This window comes from Hemitrygon akajei, chromosome 2 (genome assembly GCF_048418815.1).
Source record: "Hemitrygon akajei chromosome 2, sHemAka1.3, whole genome shotgun sequence".
Taxonomy (NCBI): domain Eukaryota; kingdom Metazoa; phylum Chordata; class Chondrichthyes; order Myliobatiformes; family Dasyatidae; genus Hemitrygon; species Hemitrygon akajei.
The window spans coordinates 130,198,778-130,214,033 of NC_133125.1; the positions used below are offsets into that span (position 1 = coordinate 130,198,778).

Consider the following 15,256-nt stretch of genomic DNA (forward strand, 5'->3'; position numbering starts at 1 on the left):
GTAGAGTTTAAACATCCATTAACTTTCACGGTGTACAATAAATTAATACATGTTTCATTAAAGTTTGGGGGTAAATATAGTTTTTTGTTATTAACAACATCCAAATTGAACCAGGTATATACTAAGCCCCCTCCTTCACTCTCTGTATACCCGTGATTGTGTCGCCACCCACAGCTCCAATCTGCAAATTAAATTTGCTGACGACACTACACTGATTGGTCTGCTCTGAAATAATAATGAGGAAGCCGACAGAGAAGAAGTCATCACCCTGACACAGTGGTGTCAAGAAAACAATTTCTCCTTCAATGTTGCAGAAGCAAAGGAGCTGGTTGTGGATTACAGGAGGATTGGAGACAGGCCTACCCCTATTGACATCAATGGATCTGGGGTTGAGAGGCTGAACAGCTTTAAGTTCCTCGGCATAAACATCACTGAGGATCTGACGTGGTCTGTACGTGGACTTGATCCACAATGTTGACTGTCTATTTCCCTCCATAGATGCTGCCTGACCCATCGAGTTTACTTAGAGATATATCATGGAATAGGCCCTTCAAATGCATTGCCTAACAATCCCTGATATAATCCCAGCCCAATCACAGGACAATTTACAACGACCATTTAACCAACCAATCAACCGGTATGTCTTTGGACTGTGGGAGGATATCGGAGCACCCGGAGTAAACCCATGTGGTCATGGGGAGAAGAGGCTGAGGCCTGTACAGTGAAGCATGCTGCTCACCACTATGCTACCATGCTGCCCATAGCGTTGTGCTAACCACTCCACTCCTGTGGCATTCCTCCAGTACTCTTTGTGTAGCTCCTGCAATTTGTTTTTCAGCTGTTTATCTTAGGACAGTCCTCTCATCCAGGAAGTAAGCTTGGACTGCTTCCAAAGCTAGCATATCCTTTTCAAAATAAGGGAACCAAAACTGTATACAATGCACCCTGTACAATTGTAACAATAGTTCTCTGTTTCTAAATGCACTTTAGCAGTAAGGGTCAAAATGCAATTTGCTGCCTTAATTGCATTCACAAGATCATTTACACTGTACTCCATTTAGCTATTAGCCTGCCTTCCGGTTTCTCCATCTGAAGTACTGTCCACATCAAGCTCCATTTCCCAAGCTTCTACTCAATCACTCTATCTACATCCTGGTGCAAAGTTCAAATTCCTTCAGCCTAGCGCACTCTCCCTCTTCATCCCATGATATTAGTAAACATGGACACCTTATACTTTGCCCCTCCTCCAAGTCAAAAATATAAATAGTAAATATGAGGGCCAAAGACTTAATCTTCCAGTGCTCCATTAGTTAAGGCTTTTAAGCCTGAAAAAGAGCCACGTATTCTGACTGTCCGTCTTCAATGTGATCGAGCAGATTTCGATCCATATCAACACATCTCACCTCATAGCCAAACACCTCTTCGTGTGCATGCAGACATCCCACCCTGCAAAAACTCATTTCAGGGAGGTAGCACCAATACTTGAGCAGCTTTCCCTGCGCTTAGCCTCCCTAATATGTTGTGGTCCCTAAAAGAAATAAAAGCATAAGGTGTATCCTTATTATATTGTCTTATGCAGAAAATGTGACATTAAAATATGTATTTATATTAAATTATATTATCATGGAGTCGTTTTTTTATTCTATTACAACTTTAAGCAAGTCAGCAGGGAGTTTGGCCTCATCACGTAGGACATCAATAGAGTAGCTCCTGAGCAGCTAGCCAGTTAGTTTAAATAACGTTAACTATGCTAATGAATGAATGACGCCTGTTAAACTCACCTCAACATATATTTTACAGTCATTTAACCCACCATGGGCAATAGAGAAGTCACTGTTGCAAACAGTGCAGCGAACAGCAACCGATTTCCAGGATATTGTATATAATTTGTGGGCATCAGGGAGCCACTATCAATATGCGGGAGACAACCGGGAGAGGTGAGATGTCTGTGCGTGTACTTTTTATGTGGCATTTCATCGAATACTCACTAGAAATCTAAATAGATTACATCTACTGGTTATCCTCTAACTCAGTTCATCATATCCTGGCAGAACTTTTGCCACTTTATCAACTTACGCTTTTCTAAAATCATGTTGCCTTAATTGTATTCAGCTTTTTTGAAATGAATATTTACTCTTCTTTAAATAGAGGCACAGGTATTTGTCAATATCTGATATTAGGCTATCTGGCCAATTGTTTCCCACTTTTTTTGAATTATTACATATGCAGTTTTCCAATCTGATTTCTAGAAATCGCAGTGTTTTGAAACACGTCAGCCAATGGCTCTGCTGCCTCCTTGTGGGCCTTTAAGGTGAGAGAAAGAAATTTGAAGGAGATACAGTACTGTGCAAAAGTCTTAGGCACATATATTTGATCTGAGTGGCTAAAACTTTTGCATAGTACTGTCTTTGTCAACATGGTTTGGAGAGTTTGTAAATCTGGCAGGAGCAAAGGATGTTAGAATGGTGAGGGTGGAGCAGTGCAGTAAGGGTGTGGGCTAAGTGGCAGAGAAGGAGTGCCAGGGGTGGGGGACTTGTGCAGGTGCAGACGTACCCAACCCTAAGGCACCAGGCAAGGTCATTTGATTCCAAACAATTGGTTTATTGATCATTACAGAATCTTTCTGGTGCTTCTCATTCCCTCCCCTCTCCCTTCCCTTTTTCCCAACCATGATCCCCCTCTCCCTGTTCGCTTCCCACTCTCAGTCCACAGTAGAGACCCATATCAGAATCAGGTTTACCATCACTCACAAGTGTCATGAAATTTGTTTTTTTTTGTAGCAGGACTGAGCAATGCATAAAATTACCGCTCTACTGTGCAAAAGTCTTAGGCACCTTTGTTATAAATATATGTGCCAATACTTTTGCACAGCGCTGTCTTCTGTATGAGGCAAGTTTTTACACAGAGAGTAGTAAGTGGTTGGAGTATGATGCTAGGGGAGATAGTAGAAGCAGATATGATAGCAATATTTATGAGGAATTTAGACAGGTATGTGAACAAGTAGGGGATGGACAGATATGGACCATGTGCAGAGAGATGTGCAGCTTAAATTGGCAGCATGGTCGTGGATATCATAGGCTGGATAGCCTGTTTCTGTACTGCACTGTATGCAGGCTATTGAGTTCAGCAACTTCTCCTCCTTTACTGCTATTAGTGTTTCCAATGTGTCATCCTTTGTGATAAGGGTTGTTACAAGTTCTTCCTTCCTAGTTTGTTTGTGATCCTTGGGATGTTGACAGTAACTTTGCCAGGAAGACTTGATTTGAAATATCTACCGTGCCTTCTTGCCCATCATTCTTGCCACAGTCTTCCTCTGCTGTAGTCCACCATTTCCCCAGCTACCTTCTTTTTTTGTAACTTTATAAAAGCTCTCTCTGTTTATTTTGATATTTATCATCCTTCTACTCTCATTTTGCAATTTTCTCTTACCATTTTAGATTTTTAGTCCTCTGATCCCAGTCTGTCTGTCTACCACTAACTTTTGCCAATTTGTGTGCTCTTGAATTAATATTTTCCATGTCTTTCTTTGATCACTATGGACGGTTCATCCTCCTCCTTCTCTAAGTATAATGAAGCAACAATTTTGGGCGGCTTGGTAGCATATTGGTTAGGGTAATGCTATTACAGTGCCAATGATTCAGGTACAATTCCACCGCTGTTTGTAAGGAGTTTGTACGTCTCCTTACGACTGCGCAGGTTTCCTTCAGGGATGTGGGTTTCCTCCCACATTCCAAAGCCATATGGGTTTGTAGGTTAATTGGTCACATGGGTATAATTGGGCTTTATGGGCTTGTTGGGCTGGAGGGGCCTGTTACCGAACTGCATCTCGAAATACATAAAATAAATAAATACTTGCTTTGACACATCCAAGAACTTCTTCTTTAGCCTGCTTTTACATTTGACGACTTTGCTTTCATACTTTTTAAATTGCCTTTACTTACACCAGGGACACTGATTCTGAACCTGGGGCATTTGCCCTTAAAACACATCAGGTATTCTATCACCTTGTGACCACTACTCTCTAAAGGAGGCATCTCTACAAGGATGCTTGTATTCTGACATCAATATGCTGGTTCCTTCATAGATTCAGTAATCTATTGTTCTAGGAAATTATCGCTGAAAAATTCAACAAATTCCATTTCCTTGCCACCTTTGCCTTTTATTAAAATTATCCAAGATAATTTTAGTTCGCTTGTTATATGCCTTCAATATTACCCTATTTATGCTTTGTCCCCCCATGAGACAGCATTCTGAGGGACAGACCACTCCCATCATATCTTTTTATCCCTGCTGTTCTTTGAGGAGATTTGGTATATCATAAATGACTCTTGCAGATGTCTGTAAATGGACGGTGCTGAACAATCAGCCTGGGAGCCTCCTAGCCTGGTAATGGCAGCTACAGTTCATTGATTTGCAAGAGCCTGCAGAGGGATATAGACAGCCTACTCTATCATGGGCACAACCATCCTCACTATCAAAGACATCTTCAAGAGGCAGTGCCCCATGGAGACAGCATCCTTCACTAATGACCCTCGATGCTCTCTTCGCATTGCTCTTATCGGAAAAGGGGTATAGGAGCCTAAAGACACACACTCAACAATTCAAGAGCAGCTTCTTCCCCTCCACCGTCAGAATTCTGATTGGTCTATGAATCCATGAGCACTACTTCAATTTTCCCTTTGTTTTTGAACTTTCTATATTTTTGTAGCTTATTGTAACTTTATATCTTTGCACTGTACTGCTGTGGCAGGACTACAAGTTTCACATCATACAAGTCAGTGATAATAAGTCAGATTCTGATTCTGATTACTTAAATACAAACCAACTCCACATCATGATCCTATGCACTTGTGTATTCCTCATTACCAGGTTAGCACATTCCTTATCAATGTAATCCCATTCCTTTCCACCTCTGCCTTGTAGCAACACAAAGCATGATGGGAAAAGAAGAGACCTTGATGTGAGTTACATGTGTGAGGAGGGAAAAGAGAAACTGTGTTTTCAGTTTGAACAAACCACACATGGAGATAGTTAATGGTTTGATTAGATGTGGGCTTCAGGAAATAAAAGTCAGAAGAACACACACCAGTCCTCGTTGAGAGGTCAGCAGTGGAAAGGGTGACCAGCTTCAAAGTTCTGGGTGTAATACTACAGAGGATCTATCCTAGGTCCAACAAATTGAGATGATCACAAAGGAGGCTAAACTTCATTAGGATTCTGAGGAGATCTAGTATGTCGCCAAAGACACTAGCAAATTTCTACAGGTGTACCATGATGATCATTCCTAATGGTTGCATTATTGCCTGGTATGGAAGCTTCAATGCACAGAATTGAAAGAGGCTGCAGAAGGTTGTAGACTCTGCCAGTACCACTGAGGATATCGTCAAAGGATGGTTCATCCGGAGGGAGACATTAAGGACCCTCACCATCTGGGATATGCCCTTTTCTGATTACTACCTTTAGGGAGGAGGTGCAGGAGCCTGGAGACGCACACTCAATCTTTTAGGAACAACTTCTTCCTCTCTGCAGTCAGATTTCTGAATGGTTCATGAAACCATGAACACAATTTCAATAATCCTCTTTTGCACTATTTATCAAATTTATTTTTTTATTGTAACTTATAGTAATTTTTATGACCTGCACTGTACATACATCAGTGATAAGTAAACTGATTCTGCTTCCATCAGCCCCATCTGGTGCTCCTTCTTCTTCCCTTTATTCCATGGCCTCTTACCCTCTCCTATCAGATTCCCCTTCCTCCAGCTGTCTACTTCACCCCACCCCTCTCCCAGTTTCACCTATCACCTACCACCTTGTACTACTTCTTCCCCTCCCTTCACCTACTTATTCCAGTCCTAATGAAGGGTCTCGGCCGAAAACGTTGACTGTTTATTTATTTCTACAGATGCTGCCTGACCTGCTGAGTTCCTCCAGCATTTAGTGTGTGTTGCCTTGGATTTCCAACAGCTGCAGCTTTTGTTGTTTCCAATTTTGATTCTTTGTGTTTGGTCTGCGAAGTTCTCTGAGAATCCAAAAAGAATTGATAACTATTTAGCTGAAAGTGTAGTCTCCAATATTGATTGATCACAAAATTGTAAGTAAGGAGTTGTTGCAAGAAGCCATCTGTGGCCATTACACTGGAACATACAGACTAAAACCAGACCTTTTTTAAATGAGATCCCAGAATTGCTAAGTAGCTTTTGCCTGGTCTCCTTATTATCAATGGCAGCTCCTAGCTCACAGTCTCAGAGACCTAATAAATTGAATGCCGCTGAATGGTGACCATTTGGTTATAGCGAGATAAGAAACTCTGAGATATCTCCCATGGTTAACAAAGGTTTCAATAGTAGGAGAATGGGTTCATTGTCACTATGGTAATAAGAGATAATTTGAGGCCTAGGTTAGGTTAAAATAGTGAATTATCTAAGTGGGACAATTTGGTGACAACACCCATTTGGAAAACTGTCAAGAGCAATGAGTTCAATGCTCCTCTGTTTTGAGGGGATCCAGCAGCCTGAAAGGCTGATGTAGAACATGATAACTCTGGAATGACTATCTCAGGCGAACCCTGAATACTAAAGGTTAGGACCCTTTGAAGTGAGCCTGGTCAGTCAATCTTTCATGTTTAGCATCTGAATCAGAATCAAGTTTATTACCACTGACATACGGTACTGTCCAGAAGTCTCAGGCACATTCATATAGTTAACGTGCCTTACAAATACAGTAATACAGTACTATATCAATGTGCAGTGGAGAACGAGTTTGTAAATCTGGCAGGAGCAAAGGATGTTTGGAGTGCCACAGGAGACATGTGGGACAGATGGTAAACAAGGAGTGCCAGGGGCGGGGGTGTCATGGGTGCAGACACACCCAGCCCTGAGACACTAAGCAAGGTCATTTGATTCCAAACAATTAATTTATTAATCATTACAGAATGTTTCTTTGGTGCTTCTTGCTCCCTCCCCTCTCCCTTCCCACTTTCCCAACCATGACTCCCCTTTCCCTACGTCTTTCCCACTCTCAGTCCACAATGGGGACTCATATCAGTATCACGTCTATTGCCATTCACGTATGACATGCAATTTATTTTTTTTGCAACAGTAGTACAGTACAACACATATTACTACAGCACTGTGCAAAAGTCTTGGGCACCCGAGCTATATATTTGTACCCAAGACTTTTGCACAGTGCTGTATGTTGTGAAACTTACTGCTTTGTGGCAGCAGCATAGTGCAAGGCATAAAAATGTCTATAAATTATGTGGTGGCTGTGCACAACTACATATATATTAAATAAAAGGACGCACATGGGGATGGCTTTAACGCGCGTGCGTGCGTGTGTGTGTGTGAGAGAGAGAGAGAGAGAGAGAAGAAAAAGAAGAAGAAAAAAGCAGTCTTTTCTGAGGTAGTTAACTTCATTGGTATAATCTCCGGCCACTTCAAATAAGCATTCACAGCAGAGTCAATATATACTCTTTGCCATGGTGACCATGGCCACTCCCACGGGTGTAACAGTGTCTGTGGAGGTGCATTTTGAACTTTGTGGCATCCCGAACAGTTTTTGTCCAAGTCTTCAATGTGTCTATCTATTCCTGGTCACCACACGTAGCTCCTGGCGAGACTCTTCATCTCGACTGTACCCAGATGTCCTTCATGCAGATTTTCTAACACTCTGGTGCACAGTTTAGAGGGAACCACAACACGAGATCCACACATCAGCTTTGACGTACTGACAATCTATCTTGTCTCGCTGAGAACTCTGTAGGAATATAGGGTTACCAGGAGTTGGCCATTGCGACTTCATAGACTCTTGACAATTTGGGTTCTTCCTTGTTTCCATTTGTGCTTTGGAATTTGTTACCAATGTGATGTGGAACACTTCCACAGGGTCACAGTATGAAGACTTTTCTTCTTCAGTTACAAATAGTGAACAAGCTGTCAGCATTGCTCTGTTGTTTGGTAACCTTGAACTCTACGTCATAAGAGTGGGCTCCTAGGGATACTGCCCAATGTTATAACTGGATAGTAGTCATCACTGGAATTCCTTTCCTGGGACTGAAAATGGACACATAGGGTGGGTGATCTGTCCTTAGTGTAAACTTTAGTCCATAGAAGTAGTGGTGGAACTTCTTTATCCCCCATACTCGACGAAGGGCCTCTCGGTTGACCTGTGTGTGTATATGTTCTGTGCTCGTCACTGATCTTGAAGCAAACACAATCTGGGGTTCAGATCCATCTTTCATAATCTGTGACAAAATGGATCCAATGCCATAGGGGAATGCATCTCACGCCAGTTGATAGGCAGGGATGGGTTATAATGGGTGAGCAGTTTATCGGACACTATTAGTTTCTTTGTTTCCTTGAATGCTTTTTCACATCTTTCTGACAATTTCAGCAAAGACGTGATGGTTATACTGTAACAGTCCCTTGTGAGTGTTGATTGTGAGGAACTTCCTGATTGACTCCTCAATCTCCATTTGCAAATAGGCTTGTGACAAGTCAGTCTTTGCAAACCTCTCCCCACCTGCCAAAGATGCAAAAACGTCTTTTGTTTGTGGCAGGGGCTAATGCACAGTACATGGTTGCTGCTCACCTTGAAACCCCCACATATGCAAATAGCTCTGGCCTTTCCTTTCTTGATCACTGGGACAATGGGCATGACCCAATTGCTCCACTCAACCTTGGAGAGAATTCCAGATGCCTCTAAGCTCTGCAGTTCAGCATCCACTTTAGGATGTAGTGTGAAAGCACTGGGTGTGCTTTGTGGAAACTTGGTCTTGCTGCTTCATCTAGTTCAATTCAATCCACTTCTCAAGCACCTTCTCATTAGCATTAAGCAGCTGTTCCTATCCCTGGTTAGTGCTACCATTGCCTGTTGATGCCATACTGAGAGCTTTGACTGAGTACCGGTCTGGTTGGAATTTTCTCAACCATTCACATCTGAAAAGTGCCGGCCCTCCACATTTCAATGCATAAAACCCTAACTGTTGTGTTTGGCCTCCACACGTCACATTTACTTTCAGTTTGCCTTTGGGAGACAGTTTTTGGCCTGTGTAAGTCTTTAACATCATTGAGGTCTTCTCTAATGGTATCTTAGACAACAGTCCATTGTAGTCAGCCTCTAGAATTATGGACAAAGCTGACCCTGTATCCATCTCCATTTTCAGTTTTACACCAGACACACCTATTGTGACCCAGATGATTTTGTGACCTGCTTTAGCTATACTATGCAGTTGTTGGCATGACGGTTCACCTTGGTCAGACTCTATGTTGTCTGCTTACTTTATGCATTTGCTTAGTTTTGTGTTTCAGACTTTTCACTCGGTTGAGCTTTTTGTCTGCCTCGCACCTCTCTCTATGTGACCTTGTCTGTGACACTTTCTGCAAGCTTTTTCTTTGAACCAACAGTTTATGGGAGGAGTCGCCACATTGATAACATTTTTGGCTTTTTGCACCATTCAGGGACATTTTGTGCATTTCACATTCTAAACTCCTTTCCTGTAGTTCTGCTGTATTCTTCGCTGCAGTCTCTAATGAGATTACAATGGTCAATGCCCGTTCTAAAGGTTAGGTCTCTTTTAGCCAGGAGCCTCATTTGAGTGCTTTGACTATGTATGCCACATACAAGCCCGTCCTTTAATGCATCAGAAAGTCCATCTCTAAAGTCACAGTACTGGGATAGTTTTCACAGTTCTGCAATGTATTCGTAAAGACTTTCATAGTTTGACTGGTTCCTTTTGTAAAATCTAAATCTCTCAGCTATTACCAGCGGATTAGGGCTTGAGTGATTTTGTAAAATTGCAACAAATTTGTGGAATGTCTTGCTTGCTGGCTTTTTAGGGGTTATTAAGTTACATAAGAGACTGTACATTTTTGGGCCCATTAAGCCAAGAAGTGTAGGGGTTTTCTTTTGCTCCTCCACGTTGCTGATGTTACAATACAATACAGTTCCATCCTTTCGATATACGGCTCCCAGTCTTCATTAGTGCAATCAAGTTCATCAGCTTTCCTCACTGAAGCTATCACTTTAAACTCGGCACGTCTTTCACTGTTACTCACAGGTCCTTCAGCTTTCTTGTGCTGTTTTGTCCTGCAACTATCGATGCAGTTTGTGAAATTTTCTGACACTCAGGTTCATACTCATCGCCAATTTGTTGCACAACCATATACCAATTAAGTAAAAGCATGCACGCGGAATATAGCTTTAACTGATGTATTCACTTTGCAGCGAGAGAGAGAAAACAACGCGCATATGTAGACAGTGCACGTACAGACCACAGATCAATACATAGGGCTAAGGGGTGGTGGTCATTGCTCTAAAAAATAGATCTATACATTACAAATTACAGTCAATCAATAAATAAATACTGCAAGTTTGTGAGTTTTGTGTTTTAATGTATTAAGTAGCACGCTAGGACTGTGAATTAAATGCAAGATCATTGAGAGTTAAAGTGGTTAATTGAATGCCATTTGATGAATATTAATAAAGATTGAGTTGTACTTAAGTTTGGTGTGGGTGCTTTCTTTATGTGCCACACTGGTAAACCCCCTCAAGAGGCAGAAGAGCAACAGCAATACACACAAAATTCTGGAGGAACTCAGAAAGTCAGGCAACATCCATGATGAGGAATAAACATTCGACATTTTGGGCCAAGACCCTTCATCAGGACTGGAAAGGAAGGGAGCAGAAGCCGGAATGAGGAGGTGGGTGGAGGAGGAGGAGTACAAGCTGGCAGGTGATAGGTGAGACTTGGGTGACTGGAAGGGTGGGTGGGGTAGGGGAGATGAAGTAAGAAGCTGGGAGATGGTAGGTGGAAAAGCTAAAGGACTGAAGAAGAAGGGATCTAATAGGAGAGGACAGTGGACCATGGAAGAGAGGGAAGGATGAAGAGGACCAGAGGGAGGTAATGGGCAGATGGTGTGAAGAAAGTCCTTCAGCATTTTGTGTGTGTTGCCCAAGATTTCCAACATCTGCAGAACCTTGTATTTAAGAGGGGCGTTAGTTATTCTTTAGAGCATTCTGTATTCTGGAACAGTGGGTTTACAGCAACCATGTCTCTGTAATGCCTACTAAGTCAAACTCATTTTCTTCATCTTCATCTCTCTCCCCTCCAGGTACCATGTGCTCACTGCACACACAGTTCACCCACAGGATCCATTCCCCACCCCCACCTCTTTCCAACCTGGTTCTGATTCACCCTGACATTCACCTCTCCAACCACAAAAAGTGGAATTTCCCGGTGGTCAACCATTTAAATTTCTATCCCCATTCCTATCCTGACCTCCTCTTCTCAGGTTGGAGGAGCAACACCTCATCTTCTGTCTAGTTAGCCTCCAAAATGAAGGCATAAACATCAATTTTTCCAACTTCTGGTATTTTCCCCTCCCCCTTCCCTACTCTGACATATTACCTCTTCTTCTCACCTGCCTATCACCTCTCCCTAGCACCCCTCCTCCTTCCCTTTCTCCCATGATTCCCTCTCCTCTCTTATAAGCTTTCTTCTTCTCCAGCCCTTTGCCTTTTCCACCTATCACCTCCCATTCCCTCCTTCACCACCCACTTGGCTTCAACTATCATCTTCCAGCTTGTCTTCCTCCCCCTCCCCAACATTCTGGAATTTCCCCCTTCCTTTCCAGTACAGATGAAGGGTCTCAGCCCAAAATGTTGATTTTATCTATTTCCATAGATGCTGAATGACCTCCAGCATCGTGTGTGCGTTCCTTTGGATTTCCAGTATCGCCAGAATCTTTTGTGCTTACCATGGATCTCTCTTTTCTTTTTGATTTGTTATTCTCCTGGTCATATGGATCTTCTCCCAGTCTAATGAGACTTGTATTCCATTGTTTTGGGATTATAGTCCAACTTTGTTAACTTTAATTTCTCTTGGTATTTATAGAACATTTGTAAACAAAACCCATGTTATTTCAGCAACAGGATGTGCACCTCCCATTTTTCTCTTCTCTGTAACACTTCAGTAGTGTTATGTCCATAGGTGTATTGGTAAGTTGGTTTATTATTGTCACATTATCACATCAGTTCATTAAGGGATTACAATAACTGCTTTGAGTCCTAGGATTTAGATTGAAAAGAGTAGAACAATTGTAATTGAAATAATGAATAGATTCGCAGAGAACAATTTGCAAGAGCTGGCATGCTCTAGTGCCAACATGTTTTTCAGCTGTTACAGGCTTCAAATTACTTTGTGATTTAAGGAGCCTTCACTGATCCCATCACTGAGAAAGTTGCTGCACTGCTGGAGATGGCCTTTTAAATGTGATGTCAAGTCAAGGGTCCAGGTCCTCCCTTAGGTGGATGTAAAGTTCAAAGTTAATTTATTATCAAAGCACATATATGTCACCATATGCACTGTGAGATTCATTTTCTGGCAGGCATACTCAATAAATCCATAATAGAATAATAACCATAGTAGAGTCAACAAAAGACTCCACCATCTTGGGCAATCAACCAGTAGAAATAAATAATAATAAATATATAAGCAATAAATATTGACATCATGAAATGAAGTGTCCTTGAAAGTGAGTCCATAGGTTGTGGGAATATTTCAATGATGGGGCAAATGAAGTTGAGTGAAGTTATCTCCTTTGGTTCAAAGGCCTGATGTTTGAGGGATAATAACTGTTTCTGAACCTGGTGGTGTAAATCCTGAGGCACCTGCACCGGCATCTTCTTTAAGATGGTAGCAGTGAGAAGAGAGCATGTCGTGGGTGGTGGAGGTCCCTGATGATGGATGGTGCTTTCCTGCACCAATGCTTCATGTAGATGTGCTCAATGGTGTGGAGGATTCCCCTTATGGTATATTGAAGAAGTGTAGGGGAATTACACAGTATGTGAAATCCAGATCAACATTCATCCCTTAACTTATATTAATTTAAAGCAGGTTACAGGCTACCCACGCATTGCATTCCTAGAAAATCTTTGGTATTACGAAGCCATGTTATTTGTTCTTGTGTCAAGAAACATGGCGTTTCGGGCTGAGACGCAACCAGTACACTGTCCACTACACATCTACTGAAGCTTGTTAAAGTTTGAGATGTCCTGCTGAGCCTTTTACAAACTCCTAAGAAAGCAGAGGTGCTGCTGTGCTTTCTTTGTAATTGACTAACGTGCTGGGCCCAGTAATAATACCAAGGAATTTAAAGTTGCTGACCCTCTCCAGTACCCAATCAGAACTAGCTCATGGACCTCTGATATCTTCCTCCTAAAATCAATAATCAGCTCCTTGGCCTTGCTGGCATGGAGTGACGTGTTCTTGTCATGGCATCACTCAGTCAGATTTTGAATCTTCCTCCTGTAAGCTGATTCATCACCACTTTTGATTTAGCCTACAACAATGGTGTTATCAGCAAACTTGAACATGGGGAAAGATTCCCCTTATGATATAGTGAAGAAGTGTAGGAGAATTACACAGTATGTGAAATCCAGATCAACATTCATCCCTTAACTTATATTAATTTAAAGCAGGCTACAGGCTACCCATGCATTGCATTCCTAGAAAATCTTTGGTATTACGAAGCCACGTTATTTGTTCCTGTGTCAAGAAACATGAGTTGAAGAAATGAATTTTGTGTTTATCTATTTATACCTTTACATATATATTCCAAGAGAATAAATTTTATTCTATATCTCAAATATCTGGGTTGTGTTTTATGAATTCTGTAAGGGTGAATTTCTGTAAGCTGAATGATTGTAATGCAAGGGCCGTCTGCATTTGGCTTTGTCATATTCCTGCTGATGGGTCTCATTGGTTGCAGCATTTCTTATTATTAGTTAGAAGACTGACAGACTAGAAAATTTCAAGACAGAATGTATTAGATGCAGAAAAAGTATTCCCAATGGCCAGAGTACTCAGCACCAGGAGGTTGCAGTCTAGAGGTAAGGGGTAAGCTATTTAAGACTAAGATGAAGAGTGATACCTTCTCCTAAAGCAGCCTTTCTCAATCTTTTTGTGGAACCCTTGAAATCACTTTCAGGTCTCAGGGAACCCTGCGTTCAAATTATTACATCTACAGCTCACGGTACGTTAGTGTGAACAGAAAGCTGTAGATATAAAAATCCAAAAATAATTGTCAGTGCTCTTTTGAGTAGACAGTGAATTTTTAGCCAACCTTTCTTGAAAAAAGAGTAGTTAAGCTTAGCTTACCTTTCTTGAAATTAATCCCTTTCTTTCTCTTTCATAAAATCTTAAAACTCATATGACAAACGTAATAAATTTCTGTTAAATAACTGTCTTAAGCCAAAATGGGATTTAATTTTTCTAAAGGGAGGCTCAGTAGATTTAATTTAAATAAAGGTTGTAAATTGATTTTAACTAATGCTACTTACACCATGAAAATTTATTGACAATGTTGAGAAGTAAAGTTACTACAAGACATAAGCCAAAGCAATATGAATAAAAATATAGCCTAAGACACAATTTTATACAAGACTTTGAAAAATATTTTTTTTACTAAGTGCAAACACGAGGAAATCTGCAGATGCTGGAAATTCAAACAACACACACAAAATGCTGGTGGAACACAGCAGGCTAGGCAGCATCTATAGGGAGAAGCACTGTCGACGTGTCGGGCCGAGACCCTTCATCAGGACAGCGCTTCTCCCTATAGATGCTGCCTGGCCTGCTGTGTTCCACCAGCATTTTGTGTGTGTTGTTTTTTTACTAAGTGACATGATCGGGCTCAAATATAGGCCTAGCATGTGAAACCTGTGCTTGTTTCTTGCTGCACAAATACTTAATTCTGTCGAACCTGAGATAAGCATACACGGATTTCATCTTTAACTGAAATGAGATGATTTCTATCATATAACCACGTAACCATATAACAATTACAGCACGGAAACAGGCCATCTTGGCCCTTCTAGTGCATGCCGAACACTTACTCACACCTGGTCCCACCAACCTGCACTCAGCCCATGACACTCCATTCCTTTCCTGTCCATATATCTATCCAATTTTACTTTAAATGACAATATCGAACCTAATGACAATAGGTTTAAATGACAATATCCTTGCTCTTGAAGCTTTTAAACTAAAAAAAGCTTGCTCACACATGTAAGAAGTTGAAAACTGCAGCAAAATACAGTATTCATTGCTTTCCTATGCATGGCAGAATACTCTTCATTCACAGAAATCCAGAACTTGTCCAGGGGCAGGTCAGGAAGTCTCATCTTGAATGCAGGATCAGAGTGCAGCTCACAAAGTTCTTCCTCTTCTCTCAAAGTCAAGTTCTCAGGCACA

At 41.4% G+C, this 15,256-nt stretch overlaps 1 long non-coding RNA gene across 1 annotated transcript in view; it reads right to left on the reverse strand.

The window, feature by feature from the left end:
• Window positions 1-5,924: 5,924 nt before the first annotated feature.
• The window catches only part of LOC140715619 (uncharacterized), a 44,823-nt gene continuing 35,491 nt past the window's right edge, over window positions 5,925-15,256 (reverse strand). The window contains exon 3 of the long non-coding RNA XR_012096177.1: window positions 5,925-6,022. This is a non-coding gene — a long non-coding RNA (uncharacterized lncRNA). The remainder of the gene's footprint in view (window positions 6,023-15,256) is intronic.